Raw genomic sequence first — 25,277 nt, 5'->3', positions numbered from 1 at the left:
ATATACACATATATATTTATATAAATATATATTTATATAAATATATATGTGTATATGTTTATATATGTAACAACAATAATTAAGAAGAGATTATGAATCTGACAAGAAATCAGTAGGACACATGAGGAGTTGGAGGAGGGAGAAGATGGTGCAAATACAGTAGTTGTATATGAAAGTATCAAAAAATAAATGGCAAAGAAGGAGAGTATGTATATATCACATTTTCATAAATTAACACTATTTCTCAAAAATGATACTGATTAAATGTTTTCTTGTATATGTTCAATAGCATAGGAGAAGCCTACAGAACAGATATGAAGAACTTTTATTTATTTAACTGTTGATGAAAAATCGTGTGAATTTGAAGCCCACTGCCTCTTCAAGTTTATAGAATTTCTAAGCTCTTTCACCATTTCTCCATTCTTCAGGGTTCTGGTTCACATACCCAGTATTTGAACATTCATAAGGAAAAGATACTAAGAAATTAGACTTATTGATTTTTCGGTAGGAAATCAATCTACCCGGCCTAAACCTTTCAAGTTCTTAGAACACTCGAACATAAATAATCTTAGAGCCTGCTTGGCTGGCAAGTCGTATTGCCAGCTGTCAAAATATTTATAGTCTTAATATCTTAACTCTTAGCCAGAGTGTTGCTGAGAACATAAAATTGTATATCCAGGCCCTGTGGCTCCATTATCAATAACAGCTCATCAATGCCCAAGGATGGCTGTAGAAGCACTTTCCTTTGACCCTACTTTCTGCTTCCTTTAGAATATTTTATTGTTTGTGTAACTACTTCTAGTTACTTCTTATGATGAGACACAGTGTTAAGTCTCTAGTGCCTTCCATTCTGCTCCCTGTGATACTACAACAGAAGGTTCCCCTGGCCCCCATCTGCAGACCTTGGCACTCACTCATGTGCCAGAGCCAAACAATTGCCCCCAAGTCTCTGCTTTCACCTTGTGTTGACCTTGAGGGGTCTTGCATAGGGTTGAGTCTGAAACTACATATTAGAAAGAACATTCTTTTTTGACCTGTAAACACTCCTGCCTGCTAAGATCTCCTGAGAGCTACAGAACATATCAAAAGTTCCAGTTTTCTGACCCCATGCTTATCCCATTTCACAGTTGACAGACATGGGAAATCTGTGGTTCAATACCAAAAGATAGTTATTACAGAAACTTGAAATCATGCAAACACTTGAGTCCTGGGACTAAAATACTTGGCAAACTTGTCTCTCAAAAATCACTGGGACAGATTCCATGGAATGAGCAATTCTAAGCATAGATTGTTGGCCAGCAATTTTAGACGGCTATTAAAATCCCAAACAAATTTTCTTTTAAAATCTTAACTTTAATTTCTCCATATTAGCCTAAAATTAACTTAAAGTGCTGCTACAATGAACCTATTTGCAATATTGAACATTCATTTGAAAAGTTTATTTAGCATACATTTTTAATAATTCATGATACCATTAGACTAGTGAGGCAAATTAAATTTAAAAAAATTTTTAAGACTAATAAAACTATAGCTCTACTTAATAATCATGCATAAAAATGCAAAGTTGCTTCTAGCTGATATTATTGTTTTCATAAAGAATGTTATTTAGCCCACTTCTCCCATCACTATCACAAAGAAATGACCATTAATGGGCTAGGGCTACTTTAGCCCCAAAGTATAAATAAATTGTCAACCCCAATGGCCCTGTGTACTCAACGGACAGTGTCTTAGACTTGATCTGTAAAAGAAATCTGGCTCAATGAGACAAAACATGTCTACTGGAGGTGGGTGCTTCTAAATCAGGTCTTTCTGCTTTTAAAAAGCCCAAAGTCTAGGAACTGTTAATTCCACTGGATATCACCATACGTAGGTTGATCAATTGTTCAATCATGAAGAAAGCCACTCACCATTGAGAAGACACATATTATAGGACAGGATTCAGGGATAGGGCACCTGGACCACTGCTCTCATAGTTAACACTGAACTAATCGTTGTGGAGACACATTGACTCAATTGTATGTGACCTAATACAGTTTCTTCGCTCTGTAAGTGGTTAAAATAGGGTTTTCTAATGTTTAGAAATAAAGCCAACTTAATTGATGTAGTATGGATCTAAATTTGTAAAGTCCCACAAGGATAAGACTTAAATAAAAACATATTTAGTCATAAAAATAGATAACTCCATTACCATTTTGGTAGATGTGGAGGTGAAAAGGGAGAACAGACTGTAATAAATTAGTGATGGGAATGTGAGCAAAAGGGGAAAATTATTATGAAAGTCAATATTTTTTCATGGTCTGACTTGAAAGAATCAAGCTCTGTTTATAAGAGTAGGTTAACTGCAGTGGAGACTGGGTGCCATAAGGCACTATCCTCTGAGCAAAGCAGCTGCCATCTTCATCAGATGACGTGTGCCTGCTTGTAGGAGTCAATCAGGAGCAGGCCTGTGTGGCCTGTTGACATCCACTCATTAAAAAGAATGAGATGAGGTGAGTTATCTATGCTGCACCTGATATTCTAGACACTCACGGCCATTTCTATGCCACTTTGCCCAAACTACATATGACCTTGGGGTCTGGGAGAAGATTAGAGGACCTAGGTGGGGAAATATATATATATATCAGTGATGCTCCGCCAGTAGGTCACAACCCCTTTGGGGTCAAACAACCCTTTCACAGGGCTTGCCTAAGACCATTGGAAGACAGAGATACTTATATTATGATTCATAACAGTAGCAAAATGACAGCTATAAAGGAGCAAAGAAAATAACTTAATGGGTGTTGGTCACAATATGAGGAGCTGTTTCAGGATTAAGACACTGGAACTTAATTTTCATCACAGTTAAAGTCCATGAGTGCCTGTGAAGGAGCATATGGGGCTCAGATTCATATTTCAGATACGTGCACATGGAGGCAAGGAGGGGAGAGAAAAGTAAAAATATCAATTAGTAGCTACTGCAGTAATTCTTTTCCAGTAATAAGCCAGCTGCAGAAAAGCAAAAGGATGTGAGCAAATGATAATAGGATAAGGCAAGTGGGGTGAGTGAATCTTGAGATATAACCTGTATTTGGGGAGTGCTAAATTAAACAGGAACAAAGGCTCAATGCTGGAATATCAGTGCAATGTGGAACAATGGAAGCGGTGAGTGGACTTCCAAGAGGAGGTGCCATGACCAGCCACATTCAGTATAGCAAGAAAATGGAAGAAGTAAGCATCCAAGTGTTCAAGCATTCCAGGTTGTTATTTGTTAATCTGGCTGATGTGATGAGAGCAGAATGCTTTTCAGACTGCCTTTGCAACTCAAGGAAGCCTTGCTCTGTGAACTAATGAAGTAACTCCCAGAACCAATAGGACCTTAAAGGACCTGGCAATGGATTTCACTTGACTGATGGAAGCAATTAGGTAAGGAGTAGGAGGAAAAGAATCTGAAACGGATTGCAGGGGTTTCTTCCTACATCAGTCTTAGCTTTGCGCCCTGCCTCGTATACTCTTCACAAAGATGAAGGAAAAAATGCATTCATTTCTCCATTGTCAAACTATGCTCTGTCTTTCCTGGATCTCCCAAGACTCTTTTCTCAGGAAGGGGAGATTTGCATACTATCTACCAGCTGTTGACATTCAGTTTCCGGTCTCCTAGTTCAGGGTGAACACTCTGGCTAATATTTGATAACCAAATGTAAATACTGTTTTTGAAATTACAAATTCTGGTTTTTACTTGACTTCTGTTATTTGTTCCTTATTTCTGGGTTTCTACTGTGATCACCCCCTTAGCTCCTCAAGGCCAACATTGTCTTTTCCTATCTGTTACCTCAACTACAATATCTTATGGCTGGGCTGTATGATGGCTAAGTCAATAATCTTTAATTTAAGCATAGGATTTTCTTAATATTTCCAATCTTGGATTTCTGAGAGCTACATTTCATTGTCTTTCAACTTGTTCCATTATTGTCTTATAAAGCTTCTCTGTAGCAGATTTTCCCCTTAGAATACTTTTCTTCTGCCACGGTTCCTTCTAGAGCACATATTTTATTCAAAGACCATATATCTAAAGAGTCCATCAGGGAAGTGTGTACTATGTTTTCACTGTGTCTACTCTTCAAACATGTCAGACCTAAACTTCTTATTTATTTAATCCATTCCACCAAGTTAATGAGTGGGTCTCCACTTTATCCAGTTCAGATGCATGATGAATTTTGATCCAGTTCAATCTTTGCAGAAAAGCATCCAGGCAAGTGAAAATACTTGCAAATTAGAGCTAAAGGAAGACAGATTTTACATTGTCCCTTTCATTGACAAAAATTACAGCATGTGATTCATGCACTTGGATAGGAACAGGAAGCAGTGAGAAGTGTGAACTCATGCATATAAATGAACTGAAGCCATTTAAGGTTGCAGGAATGCATTTGTTACCAATGTTTGCATTCTGAATAAAGGTTTTCCCAAAGACTAACTGGCAATAGTACCTTAATTCAACAAGAAGAGATCTACATGTATTTGGAGATGGTAAACTACCATCCATATAATGGAAGCTTATCCTTCTGTTTTTTAAGTATAAATAGAGGTACAAACTTCTGAAAGAGTTAATCATGTAGGAAATGGAGACAGCAGAACCAGCCCATGCTAACATGATCAGGAACCTGTAGTAAAATTGAGGAAGAGAGAGGCAGGTCTTATTTTCAGCATATAGAAAGACCTGGATCCATTCTCTGCCATACCAACACAGAACAAATACCATGGACAACTAAAAGCAGTGATGGACAACAAAGATTTGTAATTTCCTTACTCAGTTCTCCCACCACATGTTGAAGATTCTCATTATCCAATAGTTTGTGAATTGTCGGGCATGCCGTGTGCAGATGGAACTATATTAAATGACTCTTACATAGCTAGAGCAATGTGGATCCATAAAACATAGACATTTATTGTCTTCAAGGTATTCACTGGCATTATGCATGCTAGAGATGAGATAAGCCCCTTTAAAAGCAAGAATGAGGAACATTTATTTGCTTCTGCAATGCACAGAAGAGGCAAAAAAAAAAAAAAGAGGGTGGAAGAGTCTGAACACATAGGTGAATCTTTTCCTCTCATAGGATGACACATGGAAGGGAAATAAATAATGTCCCTTTACATAAGTCTAAATTACAAAGATGGTCTAGTGTGTGTGTGTGTGTGTGTGTGTGTGTGTGTGTGTGTGTGTGGTGATGAATATATATGCTTAAAATGGCTATAGTTAGTATTATACTATTAAAAATCTATTCTGGGGTCTTCTGAAATACAAGTGAAGATCATATGTTGTAGATATATAGTATTATAAATCAACTCCTCTGAACTTACATTAAAACTAAATCAGTGAACCAATGAGATTTTTAAAACAATAAAGAGAAGAATGTAGACTATCCTAGCAATGCAACTGTCAATAGCCTTGAGTACTTAGCGACCAAGCATTGTGTTACAGCAAGGGCTGGTACAAACTGAAAAGTCCTAAAGAAAAATAAAACTGTGAGTAAATTTTGAAGTATCGAAGCCCCTGTCACATACACATACAAAAGAATGGAGAGAATCCAATTAATATTATATTAATTTTATATTGATTACATGTTTGAATTATGTTTGGGATATATGGGGCTAGCAGTAAATGTGTACATTTCTTCTATTACTTTTTATTTTCGATGGTAGAAAATTTAAATATGATTGTCACTAAACTTCTAATTGGGTCTTGGGGTCTGGATGATTATATCTTCTGGCCTGTCTGAAGCTATGAGTAATGGCACAGAAACCATGATTGTTAAAACCATCTAAGATTTTAGAAGGATCTAGATCTCAGAAGAGAACTGTCATGCATAGACCTTTTAAAAGCTTTATTTAGCATACATATCTGATCAGTTTTCTAAGAATGTAAAGATACAAAATTAAATATAGAGAACGCTTTGAGAAAAGTATCCATTATGTGTCCTCATTATAAGGTCTTGATCTTTAAAAGGTAAAATGCCTCAAAGGTAGAGAGAGTTCCTGAAGCTACTGGGCATATATTTATAGATATATTAAATACAAGCCCAATAAATTCAATGTGCCAAGTGGGGTTTCTAATGAACTCTCTTGACATCACTCATGTTCCTGAATTAGATCCTACTCTCACATGTCAATCAGATCTCATGTCTAATCTGTAACAATCAATTTATCATCCATTAGTCTTACATAGTTTAAAATTAGCTCACAGAATTTGTGCATTGAGTTGGATGTTAATACCTTCCTAACTAAAGCCAACGTTATTAATATTTCTTTGGGCATATATTAGCATTTCTAGAATTTCTAACCTCTTTTATCTTGACTATATTTTTTTCTATCACAGAGAATTCATACATGACCTTTTTATGCCCACAAACTATTAAAATACAGCAGGTTCAATAATTTTTTGTTGAGTTATTTCCATTTGTATACCTCTTCATCCTTACATTATTTAAACAGACTTTTTTTGGTATGTTTTTAACTAGTTTATTTTCACTATAAGACTTTTATTGATCTCTGGTATTTGCTTGAGAGGAATATTTATCCTTTGGTTTATAGTGGACCTATTAATGAAGGTTCCTACAGAATACTGACATTGTATGATATGCTGCACACATACATACATGCACACACACACACACATACACACACACACACATACACACACACACACACGCACGCACACACACACACATCAGTATAGAGCTTTAAGGAAGGTTTTATAAAAGAGTTATATAAATCACCACCAAAGAAAAGAAACCATAAAGGCCTGAAGAAGAATCTAGAACACCTTTTCGAAAATGCCAACCTCTGATGGTATAGCTATAAGATAGATCATTAATGTGACTTTACATAAGCCTCATAAAATCTGTAGAGTTCTCCAACTTTAGCCTATCAATAGTGTTGATTCCTATAACAATGTTCACACTGACTACATCATGATGATGACGTTCCGACATTTGATTTTTAATCTTGGCATCACTGGAATTCTGACCCGTTCCTGGCATGGAGATGGCATCCATCAACTTACTCCTGAAAAGAAATAGAAAGTAAAGACAGAAAGAAAAGAGGAAGGGAGAAACAGGAGAGAATGATGGAGATATAGGAGGGAGAGAGGGAAGGATAGACAGGGAGGAAGTAAGAAAGAAAAAAGAAGGGAAGGAGGAAGGAGTATTTAAATATTGAAACATTTAAGAAAACACTCTGAAGAGGGGCTACCATTGAATTTTCTCCTAATTTAAAATTCCCATAGTACATAAGCTAATATGGTTGTATATTTCAGTTCAATGTTATTGGCTTGTTAATTGAATAGGTTTTTATCCGCAGAACTAGAACCTCTTACATTGTAAGTGCCATGTCATTCATTGACATCTTAGCTATTTGATTTTCATGTTGAATTTTGATTCCTTACTCTAATCTTCTCCACTATTTTTGGTTTGAGTTTTCATTGGAAACTCCGAATACACATTAATCGCTGCTCTCTTCATCTGTTCGAGACTCTTTATTCTCATACAAATTTCACAACCTATTAAAATCAAATGGACTAAGTTGAACACAGACTCTCCTTCCTTTCAAATCCCCCAGTGGAGCCCAAAATTCATGCTAGAAAGTCATGGGAAAAAGTGGGTTACAGAACCAATACCTTCCAGTTCAAATTACTTAACAGTGCAAACTACTTAGTGATCAAGTTGCAATTTTCTCTTCTGAATAGAAGGGGTGCAGTTAAAAAAAATCAGAAACAAAAAAATGACAACATAACTGTGGTAAAAATTCAATCTCCTCCTCCATTAGCATCTTCCAAAGTATAAGCTCTTATAATGAGCACCCTCTATAAGAAAACTGGGAAGCAAAGTGTTCAGTGAGTGATTACTACCACCCCCTATTGCACAATATCAAACCCAGCCACGTCTGATTTTTAAATCTACCTTAGCACATATTATCTCATTTTTCTCAAACAAACCAAAATATACCCAACAAGGTAACTTGAAAAGTCCTTTTGTTAAGTGTATATCTTCCTGAGATAGGAAAACGCATCCTTTCACTTTTGTTTATTAAGGGAGGGAGGTACATCTTGAGTGTTCTCCTTGGTACTAAAATAAGGTTTGGTAATGCTATCTCTTTGTGAGGCTATTTGTAAATCCATCTGGGCCCTTCATGAACTGTTAGCTTTCTCGGTGTGGAAAAAAGAATCTCTTCCCCTTTTCCTCACTTACTGCTAAATACCTAACAAAGGTTTAAAATGCCAGAAACCAATTCTCATCTAAACTTTGCAACTATTTTGTCTACATGACTGGACAACTCAAATTTTTTTTATCTGTGATTTAATCATCTGTAAATGCCTGAGATGCCTATGTCATGGAATCATTGAGCTATTCTCTGAGTAATAGAATGTCATAAACGTGGATGATGGCCTGGGGCTGCCACCATAATTCATTTGTTAAGAGTGTGCTTGAAGAGGATCATAGTTCAGTTCCCAAATCCCCATCAGGCAGTTCACAGGCTCACAACCAAATACCTGTAACTCCAGTTCTAAAAGATTCGATGATTCCTTCTGGCCTCCAAGAATACCCATATGCATGTGTGCATACTAACACTCACACATGCACACACACACATTTTTAAAGTACTATAATTTGAAATGGGAGAGGCTTTATCACTGCTGTCCTCATTATCATATTTTCATAGTCTACATGAATGCCAGGATGAATGTCATGGAGCTTCTGGACTAAAACCAGCAAGTCCAGGAGGTTATAGCCACACAAAAGCCTCCTTAACTCAATTATATTCTATCTGCTGTTTAAATTCTATCTGGATTCCAACCCAACTTGTAGGTTGCAGAATACTGCCTCCCAGGATAGTTTCTGGTCTACAATGGCTGATAATCCTGATATAGGCTATCAGATCCTGTATCCCAGGATGTGTACCTGGAACCTCATCTCACAATCTATCGCTTTGAGTCCTATTCTGATCAACCTGTTCTTATTCTGGGTGTTCCTTCCATTCCCCAGCTCTTTCCATCTTCCACATGGACTTGCTCTGTGCTCCCTCTCAAAGGTCCAGTTCCAGCTTCCATCCCTTCTTTAGCCCTGGGTCAGCACTGGTATCTGATATCTAGGTGACTCCATGTTAGAGTTGTTTCCCAGAAGCCCACCTCCTCAAGTGACCAAGCTTGTCTTGGCCCACCTGTTTTCTAGGTCACTAGAAGTTCCCTCTGCTTCTTTGACCAAACTCACCTTGGGCATCAGGGCTGTTATAGTGCCTCTTTTATTACAAAATAAAACCCACAAAAATAATGTACTTTGTCTGAATCTTCTGTCTCTTTTCTCTCATATTTGGATTTTTGGACTGCTGATACTGTCAAACCATTTTGCTGCTTCAGCTCCTTATGGTCTGTTCTCATCAGCATGCTCTGGACCTGACTGCTTTTTAAAGAATCCTTTGCAAACCTTTATGCATTTCCCCTTTCTGACTCCTTTCAGCTCTCCCTTCAAAGTGGAAGAAGCCAAGACACCAGTACATTCCCACCATAAAGGCTATGCAAATCAAATGAATCCAATCAAAGGATGTTCATGAAAAGCTGGTTTTTATGTGCTCTTTGAAGCCATTTTCCATGAATAAACATCTTAATTAGATGACCAAATTTAGAAGAGTAGTTCATCTTGCAAGAAAGCCAAACATGCTTAGTCTTTGATACTCTAAACTGGAAAATCTGCATTTCACCTACCCAGGACACTGCAGTTGTATTTCACAGAAATGTCAATGTCTTCAAGAAAGAATTTTAGCATCAAACTTCAAATTGCTATGGCAGTGTGAAAGTATGTACAGTTCACTTTAATTTTCAAGTCATAATGAGATGATTGAAGACAGTTAATACCAATGAGCACACTTGTGCAATTCGGAAAAATTTGAGTTGGGATGAATTAATTTGCAGAAGCAAGGCAGCAATGACATAACTGTAATAATTTAAACTTTAATTGTTGATTCGCAGCATAACCTTTAAGATTGTACAAATATTTACTTTGTAGCTTTATCATTGTCTGTGTTGAAAAGGATTAATCGAAAATTTAATACACACACATACACACACACACACGTCACAAAAGTTAACTTCTTACTAGCTAATTTTATTTTGCATCTGTAATTATAGTTGATAATGACAAAAACATATTATTTCTGAAACAACTTTGATACCTGAGACTCATGCACTAAATGATGTCATAAATTTCTTAAGACTCTAAACTAATATTTTTATTTTTATTAACAGTTTACTAAATTAAATGATTTGTGGATATAGAATTACTTCTGGATGCCAGATAGGCCAAGAGGATTAAATGAGTTTGGGAGGCAAGAATATGAAATATAGACTTATTTCTTCAACATGGACTTCATGTATGATTGGAATACAGTGTCCACTAAAGTCTGTTCTGTAGTCAGTCTTTTAGTATTGTAAATAGTTTCCCATCCAATCTTTCATAATTTCCTTGGCCTACCAAACTCCCTGGCCTGAGTGACAGCACACTCGGTGTTCTTTGAATCATCTTTCCTTCATTCCATTGACTATCATAGCCTCTGCTTTAATGGTTGCCCTTTCCACCTCCCTCACCTCCTACACTATTGTGTATTTGTCTGTCAAGATCAGCTAAAATATCCTAGCCTGTGGATCTTGCCTTCTATGTTTGAACATCTAAAACCCATTTGCCACACATAAAACATCCTTATCTCAGGAAGGACCCAACAGTTGTTCTTTAAGCAAATATAAGGGGGAGGGGGATATATTTGAGTACCACATCATATTCTATGACAGGGTGTCAGCCCACTGTTTCATGTGCACCTATTGGAGAATGTGGAGAGCTAATCTCCTCACACATACTATTTCAGTCTAATTGGGAAGTCCTGAGATTCCGTGAGAATTCATAAACAATAAAATGGTAATTTCATATTCCCGGCTCTCCCTGAGTTAATTGACATTGTGAGTGATTTGCTTGCCCATGCAACACTGAGCCCTCCCCCCCTCGTTAATGTCATTCTCTAAAGTACCACTAATTTTTTTATCACTCTCTAAGGAAAGAAACTCTCCTCAAAAATAGTTCCACGTACTGAGTCTAGTGTTTCATCTTAATATATGATTACTAATAAAAATGTACAAAGCATGTTTCAGAGACCCTGTGCGACTCGAAATGACTGACTTGTCTCATTTAGAAACTCTGCCGGCCATCTGAATGCGACATCACCATACCATCAAAAAGCTTTCTAGGGGCTGGAGAGGTGACTCAGTCAGCAAAGTACTTGCAGCACAAGGATAAAGATCTGAGTTCAAATATATAGCACTCACATAAAACATACATACATACACACACACACACACACACACACACAGGTGCAATGAAGCACACCTTCAACATCAGAGCTAGAGAGGAAGAGAAACAAAGATTCTTTGAACTTGCTGGCCAGTTAGTATAGCTGAATGGATGAACCCTAGGTTCAGTGAGAGACCTTATCTCAAAAGTGAAGGTGGAAACCGAGACGCCTGCCATCATTCTCTTCCCTCCACATTCATATGAATCCCATACATATGTGCACAGACACACAAAGATTTGTAATTCGCTCACACATAAAAGCTTCAGATGTAAAAGGATTTGATTGATGAACTGGAAGAACAATAATAATGTGATCTTAGGTAACTTAGTGTGTGCGCACACGTGTGTGTGTGTATGTGTGTGTGTGTGTGTGTGTACCCAAATCTAGGAATCTAACACATGCAAGCTAACCAAGCACTAGCCATACTAGTGGGCAACATTTCCAGCACTTCTGGTTTAGTTAAGAAAAAAAACTTAGGTATGTTAAAATACATAAAATATCACACTTGATTTTTAAAAAGGGACAGCTACAACAAAAACTCTCTTGTAGTGACAATTTAAACTTCTAAAAGTATGTACTAGATATAATGTAAAACATAAAAAAGAAATAGTGATTATACAGCAAAACTATAAGGATGCTTACCCTGTGAATGAAAAATTAGAGGTATTAGAAATATTCTTCCCTCAAAGTAAATGAGGCTTACATTTGTAGTACATTTTACATAACTTTGATTAAATGAGAAGATAAATGAATACACATAGGAAAATATTTAAAATTAATGCTTGTAAAATACAGTAAATCATTAAGGTATCTGGAGCTTAGAAAAATAATTTGGGCTTGAAAACCTAAGTTTCTATGAGTGGATAATGCCCTTAAGTGCATATTATCATAATATGGTATGCACTCAAGTTTATTAATAAAATTAAACAAGAATGTTTTTTGATTAATAAAGGGGCTTAGGGTTGATCAAGGCACAGAAAGTACCTGTGAAGTACTCAGCCCTAGGTGGGACATCTACATGACCACACCCCTAAAACTCAGGAGGATTTCTGGGAATCACTGTCACCTGGACATGACAGAGCCACAGCAGCTGTGGTTATGTTCACAAGATCTAAACAATATCAAACCAATCAACATTCCAAAATGAATATGGAGGGACACCCAAGATCCCATCCATAGATGATGAGTAATTGGTAGCTGAGAGCTACTAGTTATTGTCTTCAGAGGTGTGGTCCCTAGGATGCTGCACGTGCTCCAGAAGAATGCCCGAACTTCTATGTGCATATAAGCAGCAATAACCAGACTCAAAAGGGGAAGGCATGAAGTTGGCAGAATTGGGAGAGGGATTTATTAGGAATATATGGGAGGAACTGGGCATGTGGGGATAATTAAAATACATTGTATTTGTCTATGAAATTCTTAAATATTTTAATGCAAAATGGAATAAAAAGGTTTCTAATTTCTATTAATTCTATTATCTTAAAATACACAAATTATTTATGACTGTCATTTAAAAGGTAGTTAGGTGGTAAACAAGAAGCAAATATATTTATAACACATATTTGCTACTCTATGGGAATTTATAATCTTTTGACAGCCAACAAATTTTTATGCGATTAACACAATGTGTAACCAACCATGTGGTCATGTAATATATTGTATGTTGTATACTCAATTAAGTGTTTTATTAGCCATCTGATTCCAAGATGGCAAATTCCATTAGAAGGATTTGCCTTAGGCTCAAACTTAAAGTGTGGTAAGCTAAGAAGTCAGACTTTTGGGAGATTATGAATCTATTCCTTTTATCAGTTAAGTAGCTGACCACAAGAAGCTTCTGGGCCTATACATTATTAGCCAAAGGCTAATAGATTCATGAACAAGGCAGTATATCAAGCAGGAAAATTCCCATTCTACTTGCCTAGGGGTGGTACACTGTCAGTGATAAATATAAGAACATACTACATCTCAAGTGCAGTCAATTGTGGGCAGCCACTGAAACAATACAGCACATTTAAATCCATGGCCATGTGAAGACTATTCTCGGATTCCTGAAAGGCAGGCAAACTGAGAAATGACTTCAAATATTGGGAAGACATGGAAGCAGGCCCATTCGTCTTCAAAGGGATGAGAGAGGTCATGGAGCAGAAGAGCCAGAGGGACATACTACTTCATCTTAAAATGAAATATCCTCATAGTCAGCTTTGCTTTAAACACAGAAAGTGCTGCCTGAGGCGGCAAGGAATCAGTCTTGTGCCCAATTGGGGCTCAAGCCTTTCCAAACATGATAGCTGGTGATGCACAGGCTAGAAAAAAAATGGCCTAATTTCAAGGTACAGAAGATGATCAGCAGCAGGAGGAGGAGGAGGGCGAGGTTCCCGTGTGGCAGGGCAATGAATTGCTCTTTTTATTACATCTTGTTTTCTCCTGAGCAACCCATTCTATACTCACAAGGCCCTTTATCTTTAATAAAGAGCGCAAAGACAAGAAGAAAGGAATGATCAGACGTAAAAAGGAAATTATAGGGACAACAGACAGAAGTTGACTTCAAGCATCAAGGAAAGAGGTATCAAAGAGATGGCCCTAATTTAAGCTGCCCAAATTCAGGATGAATTATGCAAATATATGAAAATGAAGAAAGGAGAAAATATCATGAGCTCAGCATCACAGACAACTGCCTTCAAGCCTCAGACGGATCCCAGGAAACAGAAAAAGACTAGAAAAGAGTTGTGTCTATTATTCTCAGACTAGCATTAAGAACGCTGTGTCCTTTAAAAAACTAGTTTAAAATATACATATATAATATCTATGCTTTTCCCTAACTATGGTTATACAATTGAATAATATTGCCAATTCTCTTGCTCCAAACCTGATGGTAAAGACAACGTCTTGGTGGTATCTGATATTCTCTATGATAGTAATACGGTTATTTATGTTAAAACCACAATGTAAGAGTTTAAAATTAGTGCTTCAAAACTGGATGGATATATTCTTTTTCAGCCACCTGTCAAACTCTAAATGTGTCTTTCCCTTTTGGCTAAAAATAGATATTAAAAAGAAAAGAAAAAATGTCATAGAGCCAACAAGGAATTGGGGTTCAAATGTTATTTATTTATTCATTCATTCAGTGTGTATTTGTGTGTGTGTGTGTGTGTGTGTGTGTGTGTGTGTGTGTGTGTGTATGTGTGTGTGTGAGAGAGAGGGAGAGAGAGAGAGGGAGGGAGATCTGAACTTGGGTTCTTGTGCTGTTCAGCCAGCATTATACTCATTAAAAAATTTTTCTCCCTCAGCTTTTGTTGCTTCTTCAAGATCCTTAAGTAAGTGCTAACTATAAACATACTGTGAAGTAGATTTGGGGGGGTCAACAATACATTTCATAAGAAAAAATGTCATGATAAACACACACTGTCTGTTTTCCTTTCCCAAAGAACACTGCAAAACAGAGAGATCTGCCACAAGTAAGCTTCACCCTTTCAAGAGAAGTTAAAACCAGGACAGGAGAAGCGTCTGGTCAAGGCGTATCACTTGTATGCTGTGTGCCATAGATTAGTTGCTGACTCTTTCTGAGCCATGATGCGCTCACTTATAACCCCAATGCTGAGAAGAAGACTAAATTAGTATATGTAGAGCGCTTGCTTAACAGACATATCTGTATATTATTGTTAACTTGTGTAACAGTGCTTAACAAGCATTCAGTGTTCTAAACACATTAGCTGCCTGTGCAGCCTGCTCATTAGCTGAATGGTCTTGAACATGTCACTTTATCTCTCTGGTAACTCATTAGAAAATTAAGAGATAAAAAAAGAGGATTCCTAAGTTCCTCTTTCATAACTGAAGAGGTCTAGCTATGAGGATGCATGTTCTATTTCACACTGAATTTAAAAACCTTCTCAAAAAATGCAATGCCAGAAAGAGATGGATTGTGAGGTTTGAATAAAAGCATCTTCTAGAGGCTGATATCTGTATTCCAAACTTCTCCTAGAAAAACAAGGGAACCCCAAGTAACCCTGTGATGAGAAACCAGAAAAAGGAGGAAACAGACATCCCTTTGTGAATGACCAAGAGGAGTGTCACGTAGTTATGACTAAGACTCTTCATTCATTTTAGTAACTGAGTAAATACTGCCCAGGCACATGGGAAGGAAAAGGTCATTGTCACCAACCCAAAGATACTGTTTTGTCCTTTCAATGGAAAATGTCAAGGGTTCATTTGAAATTCCAAGATGAATCCCCAGGTGCAGCGTCTCTGAGACTGATTGGGTTCAGTGTCTGTGAGATCATGACATTCTGCTTTGATGAGGTCTCTGGAAATACAAGATGCTTCTATGTACCCCAGCTGAGAGGATGCTGAGTCCAAAATGGAGATTTCAACAAAGTACAGTTTCTGCTGTTACTATTGAATGCATGAGAAACACATAGAGGTTTGGATTATATCTATACAAGTCTGACTTTTGGTTACTTAGTTCAATAATATGCAGATATGTCTGTAGTGCATTGGCTTCAGTGCCCTATAATGTTTCAACTATTGCCAAAATTGCTTTGGAATATAGGGGAGACTTTCATCCCTGTTTTTGACAGTTGCAACAACTAATTTAACCCCTTCGAGCCTTCACTTCAAAGTAAGCTGTCCCTGAAAGCTATTCACCACATATTTGTTCAGAGCAAAAAAATCTGAGAGGAAAGAGGGAAGCAGAGACTGGCTGAAGAGAAAAAACTTTTCATAGCCCTGATTTCTATTACTCCATTTGTACTTGTTTTTAGAACCTGCCTTACTGTGCCAAATTCGATGTAAAGTCTCAGGAGATAAATGAGCATGTCATATAGGCTAACAAAATATGAAAGCAGCTACAGGACAAATGTAATTATGCATTCACCATTTAGCTGAGGTATCTTCAATATATATGTTCAAGAAATAAAGCCTTAAAGAAGAATCAGTCCCATAGTTATGATGTCTAGAAATGACCTTAGGATAATATGTGTGATATGCATGAGTACATATAAGCCTACTGATACTCTACTTCCAGGGATGAAGATGATGTATTGAAGACTTTGGTCCTTGGTGCTGTAGTATGCAGAGGTGGGCTTTAGGAATAGATTGGATCAGGAGTGCTCTGAGTTCACTGGAAGATTAATCCATTGATTAAGTAATAACTAAATGGCTTCTTGGAGAAGGACTTTGTTTTAAAAGCAAACACTGTTTCTTTGCTGCCTGGCCAATGTGAGGTATATTGTTTTGTCCCTTCATGTACTTGGACTTTGATAAAATGCATCCCTCATCTAAGGCCCAGAAGCCAAGTGACTCTGGACTGAAACCATGAATCACACTGAATTCTTCTTCCCTTTATGCTAATCATCCCAGATATGTTGTCATAGTGACAGACAATTAAAACAGGTCTTATTATGTTAAAAGAATCTGCCAAAGCCTCTTTGTTATCTGTATGTTAATTAACAACTGATTTAATTAGCAATGAGGACAGAAATAAAAAGATTTTCTATATTGACGAAAAGAGTGACTTTTAATTATCAAGATGCTATGAAAAATGTTTATACATGAGACAAAAAATTTCAAGTGATATGAATGGGATTATATTCCCATACCTAAATGAGAAAGGGTTAGGATGCTGGTATGGTCTACACCCGATTCTATAATGACTGAATCTTGCAAAATACAGAAGAAGCCAAATATTGTTGGATTTCACTATGTCAATTCAATGACAAATCCTACCTTGACTGTGCAGACCCTTCAAACAACATTTCATTTATCTAAAACATCTCTGTAGACAAAAAGCTGAGGCTTCATGGAACTTAAAAGTTATTTGGACACTCTGTGTGCAGTCATGGAAAGCTATTAAATAACTGAAGGCTCAGCAGAATCTGGCCCATTATTTGAATTAATATTCATTATAACTTCATCACACAACCTCAGTGAGTGTCCTGAAGCTTATTTATCAAAAACAACAATCTAGATATCCAACAAAACAAAACTGAATGAAGTAAATTTACAAATTCTGACTCAGGAAATCTCAAATCTAATAATGGGAATATGAATAATAATGCATTAAAATCCACAGCACAAAATTATTTGAATGTCATAATTCATATGCAACTTGTAGAATTCAAGATATCCGAGCCAGGAGATTACTGCGTGGACTGCAAAGAATGTTCTAGGAGCTAGTTTGGAGCACAAAAAAAAGCATCAGAGAAGTGAGACACAGGGGAGAAAAAATTGAATTTATAAATGTATTAAATGTCAAACACATTTTCACACACACACACACACAGATACACACATGTTCTCTCTGCATGAAATATGTATGCAAAATTATTTTGTATTAATCAATTAATTTTTTTTAATGTAGCTGTTTTGAAAAAATTCTAAAATTCTGTTTTTATCCCTTCGAAAATGGTAATTTTGCTGACAATGATTCTCAAACTACATCTGTCATAATAAGACTAAAAAAGTAACCAGCCTGCTGAGTGAAAACTGACATTCTCAGAAATAGTTCAAATAGTATTGATATAATTCCATTTTCCATATTTTAAAATATCATTCATCCAAATAATATTCCATGAGTTACCACACTGTTAAAAGTATCTTCCTGAGGACAGGCAATGATCCTTGCTGTGACATCATGTGAATGAAAATGTAGATCTCAGAAAATCAAGTCCTACTGACCATTGTGATGATTTTAGAAATAAAGAGAGTTTATATCTTTGACCATAGATTTTCAACTCCACTTTCCAAGGATTAGTTTATTCAATTTTTGTTAACTGAGAGTCTAGATTAACAGGCGTACAAGAAAGAGCACATTAATATTAACCCAATATGCTCGAACTCTTCTGCTACTAGAAAGGCAATTGTTTATTCTATGAATCAAATGAGTAGCCCACTCTATAAAGCTACCAGAGTCCTGGATTGGAAGTAATACGTTCAGATTTTCAACATGTTATTTATCAACTGAAGCAAATTGCTAAAGCTCTCTTGGGTGCACACACTAGTTGAAAGAATTAATGTGAACAGTAAATGGCTTACCTCATTCATTCAAAAATGATTAAGCATGTATGATGTCATTTTACTAGGTGCTATCAATACTAGCTGCCATTTATAGCAGAAGAAAAGCTACCACTACCAGAATACTTAGCAAACATATAGCTTTTAATTCATATGAGAGATCATGTTAAGTATTCTAAGGTCTATTTTATAGACAAGAGAACTGAGGCTGATAGGTAATTTTTACTTATAGGCTATTAATTGTTGAAGAGTAGGAGTTATTCCTTGTTCTTTGTAGAAAGAAGTCTGGTTAATAGCAGCTTACTATTAGCCTACTGAATGGTAGATGCTTTGTTATCATTGACAAAGTCTACAGATTTCTGCTTGATGGGGTAAAAAACCAAGACTTCATGTGTTATGGTACATACTTAACAAGTGCTTTCCTGTACTCCTCCAAAATTATATCTACTTTAAGTTACAGATATGATCAATGTGATTCTTAATAATTTTAAAAACATTTAAAGTTATGGAAGTACCTTAGAAAACAGCATAACACATTAGAGTAATAGTTTTAATAATTAGTTAGACCCATTGGACAGCTATCTCTTTACCTGTGTCAGTCTTTATATAGTAAAATCAGTGAAAAAAAAGTGTAAAAGCCAAGATGAAGAACACATGCATAAGTTTGTTAAAACAGTCCTCTGCCCAAGGACTGGGTAGCTACACAACCTGCGCAATATGTTCTCACCGTCTCTTCATTGCATTTATGAAGTGACATTGTCTACTTCTCTTCTTGTCTGTTTGCTATTCATCAATGCTTTGAAAGACAGAGAGGAGTAAGCCCACATATTTCAGTTAAAGTAACTGTCTCAAAGAATCGACAAGGATGACTTGGGGATGACAGGTAGCATGAGGGGAGGGAAGGATGAAAGAGAGGGAGGAGAAGGTAGAAAAGAGAAGGAAGCAGGAGACATCTAGCCAGCCGTGCATCTATTTCCTGCCACCATTTCCTTATCAGTATGAAAAGAAGTGGTGATGGATGAATTAAAGGAGGACAAAGAGACATTTTTAAAAATAGAAAGGAAAAGGGAATGGAAGAAGAAAGGGGAAAGGGACATCTGGGTGAATGCATATTAGTGCTTATTTTTAAGGAACAACAAAAGGCATTAGCGGGCTTCAAACAGATCCACAGACCCTCCCCCCAAGAGTAGTTCATTTGGGGAATCTTAATAATATATCTTAAACTTTGCTTGTGCATGTATATGCATACATCCATTTTCCATTCATTAATGGCATTGTGAAACTATAGTCCTTAGTCTTCCTTATTTTAGGAAACAGGCCCTAGAGAAAGAGTCTCACTGCAGATTGCAAATCTAGAAGGAGACCCAAATGTGGGTGCTTTCAGCCTCTCCTCGGTGTGCTACAGAGATAACAGCCAGGCTTCAAAGCAGAACAACAAAACCCTGACTCCCTTCTGTTACCACTCACTTCTCTGCAACACTTTCAAACTGAACAGGAAACAAAGCAATTTCCTACATCACACATGGAGACCATTCTCTATGGTGGGACACGCAGTTTACCATCACACCAGGGAAACTGGAGTCCAAGACAAAAGGTTTGAGGAAAACATGGACTTTCTTGGGTTGAATCACTGTGACTAAAAACGATCTTAACAGATTAGTTAGCGTGTCAGGAGTAAAGAATTTTAGCAAGAGAGGTAAATCCACAGGCTTTAGAGAATGGCACTGTGATTGTAAGACTCAGGATTAGTCAATCTATCCTCCCTACACATCATGCACTTTCATAATGGTACTGTGGAAATGAATTTAAATAACCAAATTCTGATAATGATCCCTCACTGAACATCTTGTAGACATTGACAAAAATGGCTGTAAGGATGGGACATGTGACTGGGGAAGGCCCTGTCACAGTGGCATTGAGTAAAGCAACACATGAAGTATAGAGGGTGACCACTACTCTGATACTTATGCACATCAACTGATTTTACATCCACAATAACCCCACAAGGCCAATTCTCCCATCACCTCCATTTTATCATGGAAGAAACACAGACATGTAGACACACAGGCTCAAGTTCCTACCACTGCAAAATGGTTGACTTGACTTCAACCCAAGCAAGAGAATTCAGAATCTGAACTTCTGCATGTACTGGCTCTCCAGGAGTTAAATGTGGTTTAGGGTTATTTGGGTTATTTGGGTTTTGTTCGCTTGGTTTTCTTTTCTTCTGTCATTGTTTTTGTTTTTCATTTTCGTTCAGATAGGATCTCACTAGGTATCCTGGGCTGGCCTCCCACTCCCTATGTAGACTAGGCTGGCCTAGATCTCACTTAGGGATCCACCTGCCTTTTGTGGGTGGGGATAACAGGCATAAGTCACCCTGCCCAGCTGGAAATTATGAAGTTTTTTTTTAAATCTCTGGTTTATGAAATAAGAAAATCAGTTTAAGCAGCTGGCTAATTAGTAAAGACTCCAGACTAAGAGTCCAGACTTCTCTAACACCCTTCTTTGTGCTGGGTTTTTTTTTCAGCACAGCACAGATGTGGTTTTCCAAGGCAAGGCTTTATAAAAGAAAGAACCCTGAGTAGAAAATTATTGTCTGTCATCATCTGCCTCCACTGCACTTGGAGTGAAGCTGTGGGCACACCCCTCAAATCCAAGTCTCAGGGGATAGTGGTATCTTCCTAGTAATAGAGTTCTTAAACATTGCCTGTGCATATCCCAACTTTCAAACTTCTGCCCTGGTGGTAACACTGACTAAGGCAATTAGGTCTCACAGAAATCTAAAGAAGGAGAGGTCTTGGTAGCCAGCAAGTCCAAATTTGGGGAGCAAAGGCCATTCTAACCACCAGTTCTTTTAATTGGTGAAAACCAAGGTCACCCATAAGCTTATATCCATATGTATTTTAAAATCTGCTTGAAGAAATGCTATATGGGCCCATCTATTCGGCATCATTTTCAAAGCATCTATAAGCCATGTCATCTTTGTGAAAATAACCAAAGATGTGTTGTTTTTCTTGACAGTACTATTGAAATAATATCACATGATCCAGCCATGGAGGTTAAAATGATCTTTGGTATCTATTTTGGTAATAGAAAAATCCTAAAATTCCATTTTTCTGCCCTGATGTGATCTGAAATACCACCCATCAGATTGTGTCCCTAATCCACTGCTGAAATACTAGGTGAAACTCATAAATATGACTTCAGCCTTAGTCTTCATCCATGTCCCCATTCCCCCGCCCCCAAACAAATGCCACTCCCACAAATAAGGCACACCAATAGTTGTTTGAATGTTCTACGTTTTCTGACTTCATGGGTTTGCCCACAAAACTGCTCCTGAGAATTTTTAACTCCTCTATTAATTTCAGTCCCTCCTTCAGGACACTTCCCAAGGCCTGGGAATGTAGCTCAGTAACCCAGCACTTACCTAGTCTTCACCCAAGGCTCCTGGTGTCTGCACCGTCAACAGTTACTTAAATAAACAAAACACTCCTCAAGTGCACCCATTTTCATTTAGTCTTCCTTCAAACCTCCAAAAAGAAAGTGATCTTGTCCTTCTCTGTGTCACCAGGGGTCACATGGTACATTTTTCTATTGTCTCTGTATATGAATCTATTTCCTTTCCTTTTTTTCAGTGACAGGGACTAAACTGTGTTTTCTTAGTTTTTGTTTTGTGGATACAGGGTCTTATTGTGTACCCAGGACTAATCTTCAACTCACTATGTATTTCAGATTAGCCTAACATTTATGATCCTCCTGCCTCAGTCGCTGCGTGCTACTACTACAGGTATGCACCACCACATTCAGCCAAGTGTATATGTTTTCAGAATTATTGTGATTATTTGTGTTTTTAATTTCTCAAACAACACTGTAAACTACATAAATGAACAACTGTAGTTCATGTCTGAAATTACCCTTGAAGTAGCTACTCTACCTTTTGAGCACCTACTCTAACAGACAAATATTTAGAATACAGGGAATTCAAGAAACATTTCCTGATCAGCATTTTACTATAATAATGATGGGCTAAGAACATCAGCCCCTGGGTTCAATCCCCAGCACCACAAAAATACAACATACATGTCACTGACCTGTAAGAAAGTGTTGATCATGAGCTAAGAAGGATATTTGTATATTATAAATGATTTAATATGCAAAATTCTGTGACTGGAAGAATTGAGAATGAATAAGTTTCAACAAATTGTTCAAGGTTTCACAGCAAATGGAGATTCCAATCCTAAAGTTCAGCCAGGTAAAGTTAGGTGCCTGGAATCTCAAGATTAGGTAATCCAAGTTTCAGGCTACCTACTATATACAGAAAGGGTATACCTTAGTGCCCATAAATAAATAGGCAAATAAATAAATGTAATGCAATCCAAAAGACACAGGCCTTTAAATTTTGGACAAATAAAATGTAATCCATGGGTTGAAATATTGAGGAGATTAACTTTTCAAGATCACTTTTCAGGTTAGGGACATATATAAAAATCTAAGTAAACAAATAAATAAATATGAACCTTACCAGTCAAAAATATTAAATATGACACAAAGGAAAGGTTTGAAACACTTATTTAGAATAATTATTTATGAGCAGATTGAATTTATGTATTATAACAGAGAGAGAATAAGCTTAGAAGTTTGATAAACTAGGGTTAAAATCATTAGGCCATTAGGCCTACATTTGAACTTTGGTCTTTGAACTCAGCTCCTGCTTCCCAGTATGTTTTCATGAAAAGGTTGTAGAAATAACTCTGTGGTTAAGAGCATGGCCTGCTCTTCAAGAGGATCTAGATTCAATTCTCAACACCCTCATGACAGCTCATAATTGTTTGTAACTCCAGTCCCAGGGATCCAATACCTTTTTCTTGCCTCTTTGGACACCAAGGCATGTATGTGGTACACAGGCATGGATACAGGTAAAAGACTCATATAAAGGAAATAGTAAAATGAAAACAAAATATTTTATAAAAACAATATTGGTGGATCTCAGAAATGATGCAAACATTAGTGGGTTTCCACATTTGTGTGTGGAGAATATATTCAAGTATTCACAAATAAAGTACTAACTCCCTTGTGGTTGGGTGTTGCTGATGCTATTGCTATTCTCCAGAGAAAAGGATATGCTATGCTTAAGGCTATGTTCTTGACAAGAATGGAGAAAAAGAGCTGCCACTGTTGTCTTGGCTTATCATGTACTTACAGAATGTACTGTTCCTAGAAGCAGAAAGTGAAACAGTCCAGCCTTCCAAAACTCAACACCTCCTTCTCTCCACCCGAGTCTTAAATCTATCCATTCATATATGAGAACTAATGGTCAGAAGAAGAAAGCTAAGTTGGAGTCTCCCTTTCACAAACTTCTGTGTTTTCTGTCTCTGAAATGGCAGCCCCAGCAGCCAGCTCACATCATTCATGGATGTTTTTTGGTAGTAGCAGGAGCATGACACTTAGCACTAGTCCTCTGGATATATGATCCCCAGATAGCTCTACCTTTTGCTGTTTCCTGTCACGACCTATTTCCTCTACTGTGAGGAGAGATAAGATCTCTTGGAAGGCTGTTCCTTAAATGCACATGACTACAACAGTTCAGTTCCACTGAGTGATTAGCTCCCCCCCTCTTTTGTTCTCTCTAGGTCTCCTCTAAGTGAGAAGTCACCAAAATCTTGGATCAATGTACCCTCAACTGTAAACTGGCACCTGCCATCAAGGATAGTTGGGTTGAGACTCACAGTGCAATCTCATTGAAGGCACTGAATGACCATTACCAAAATAAAAGTCACAGACATTATTGATTGTGGTTGCAAATGAATCAATGACACAAAAGCAATTGGCATTTTCTTTTAAATTAATTTTAAAAAACAATATCTCTGAGCTATTTAGTCTCCTAGAAAGCATGTGCCTGAAAGCACAGAAGCTGCAAAGTCAAAAAGTCCCCAGAAACTAGGCCAGCTTTTGCTCTGGCAACTTTTCAAAGTGGGAGGGAGAGAACTGGAGCTTGAAACTGCATTGAGGATTTCTGACACATTTTGGCAAATCCAGTGTCAAAAACAATAACAAAGTAAGGCTTTCGAGGACAAGGAAGTCTTAACACATCCCCAACCATCGCCCTGGAGCTGAGGTTGAAATCATCTGTATATGGTAAACAGAGTTACTTTGAAGCTAGCAAGAACTTGCTTTCTGTATTTGTACTATTCCAATTTTGTGGTAAGAACTTTTCACTTTGAAATTTCTTAAATCATTTCCCAGAAGAGGAGAGAGAAAACTTTTAAAACTCAATGCAGCAGATATACCTATTCACAATTACGATGATCCCCAAGTTCAGCTATGGAAAATAAAAACTCAAGTTCTCTTGCCTTCCCTTTCACTCTCTAACTTCACTTCCTATTCCTTCTGTGGGGAGACAGAGAGAGAGAGGGAAGATAGAGGATGAAGCATGATGGGAAGAGAACCTCGGCTATTTTGTCAATGTAAAGGAACCATAGTGTGGTTGGTCTCCAAAGAAACATCACTCATCTGCTACAAAAAATATCTTTGTATCGCATTCATATATGTAGATTGTGGTATACTTATTACCTCAAGTTACATCCCCTGTGTTTGAGAGCATTCTGTAGAGTCTTATACAGTCTTTTCGTGTCTCTGTCTCTTCTGCCTCTGCTTCTCCTGCTCTCCGTCTCTTTGTCTCTCTCTCTCTGTCTCTCACACCCCATACACACGAGTAAGGGAGTAAGGGAGAAAGAGAGATAGAGATAGAGATAGAGATAGAGATAGAGATAGAGATAGAGATAGAGATAGAGATAGAGATAGAGATAGAGAGATAGAGAGAGAGAGAGAGAGAGAGAGAGAGAGAGAATGAGAGAGAGAGAGAGAGAGAGAGAGAGAGAATGAGAGAGAGAGAGAGAGAGAGAGAG

The 25,277-nt window shown here is 37.3% G+C and overlaps 1 protein-coding gene across 2 annotated transcripts in view; it reads right to left on the bottom strand.

Annotated features, from left to right (window-relative positions):
- Window positions 1-25,277, bottom strand: part of Plppr5 (phospholipid phosphatase related 5) — a 102,711-nt gene that overhangs the window by 75,749 nt on the left and 1,685 nt on the right. The window lies entirely within an intron of this gene.

Source organism: Grammomys surdaster, unplaced genomic scaffold (genome assembly GCF_004785775.1).
Source record: "Grammomys surdaster isolate TR1022 unplaced genomic scaffold, NIH_TR_1.0 126158, whole genome shotgun sequence".
Taxonomy (NCBI): domain Eukaryota; kingdom Metazoa; phylum Chordata; class Mammalia; order Rodentia; family Muridae; genus Grammomys; species Grammomys surdaster.
Note: the sequence above shows the minus strand (reverse complement) of the source record. Positions and strands in the feature narration are given on the sequence as shown.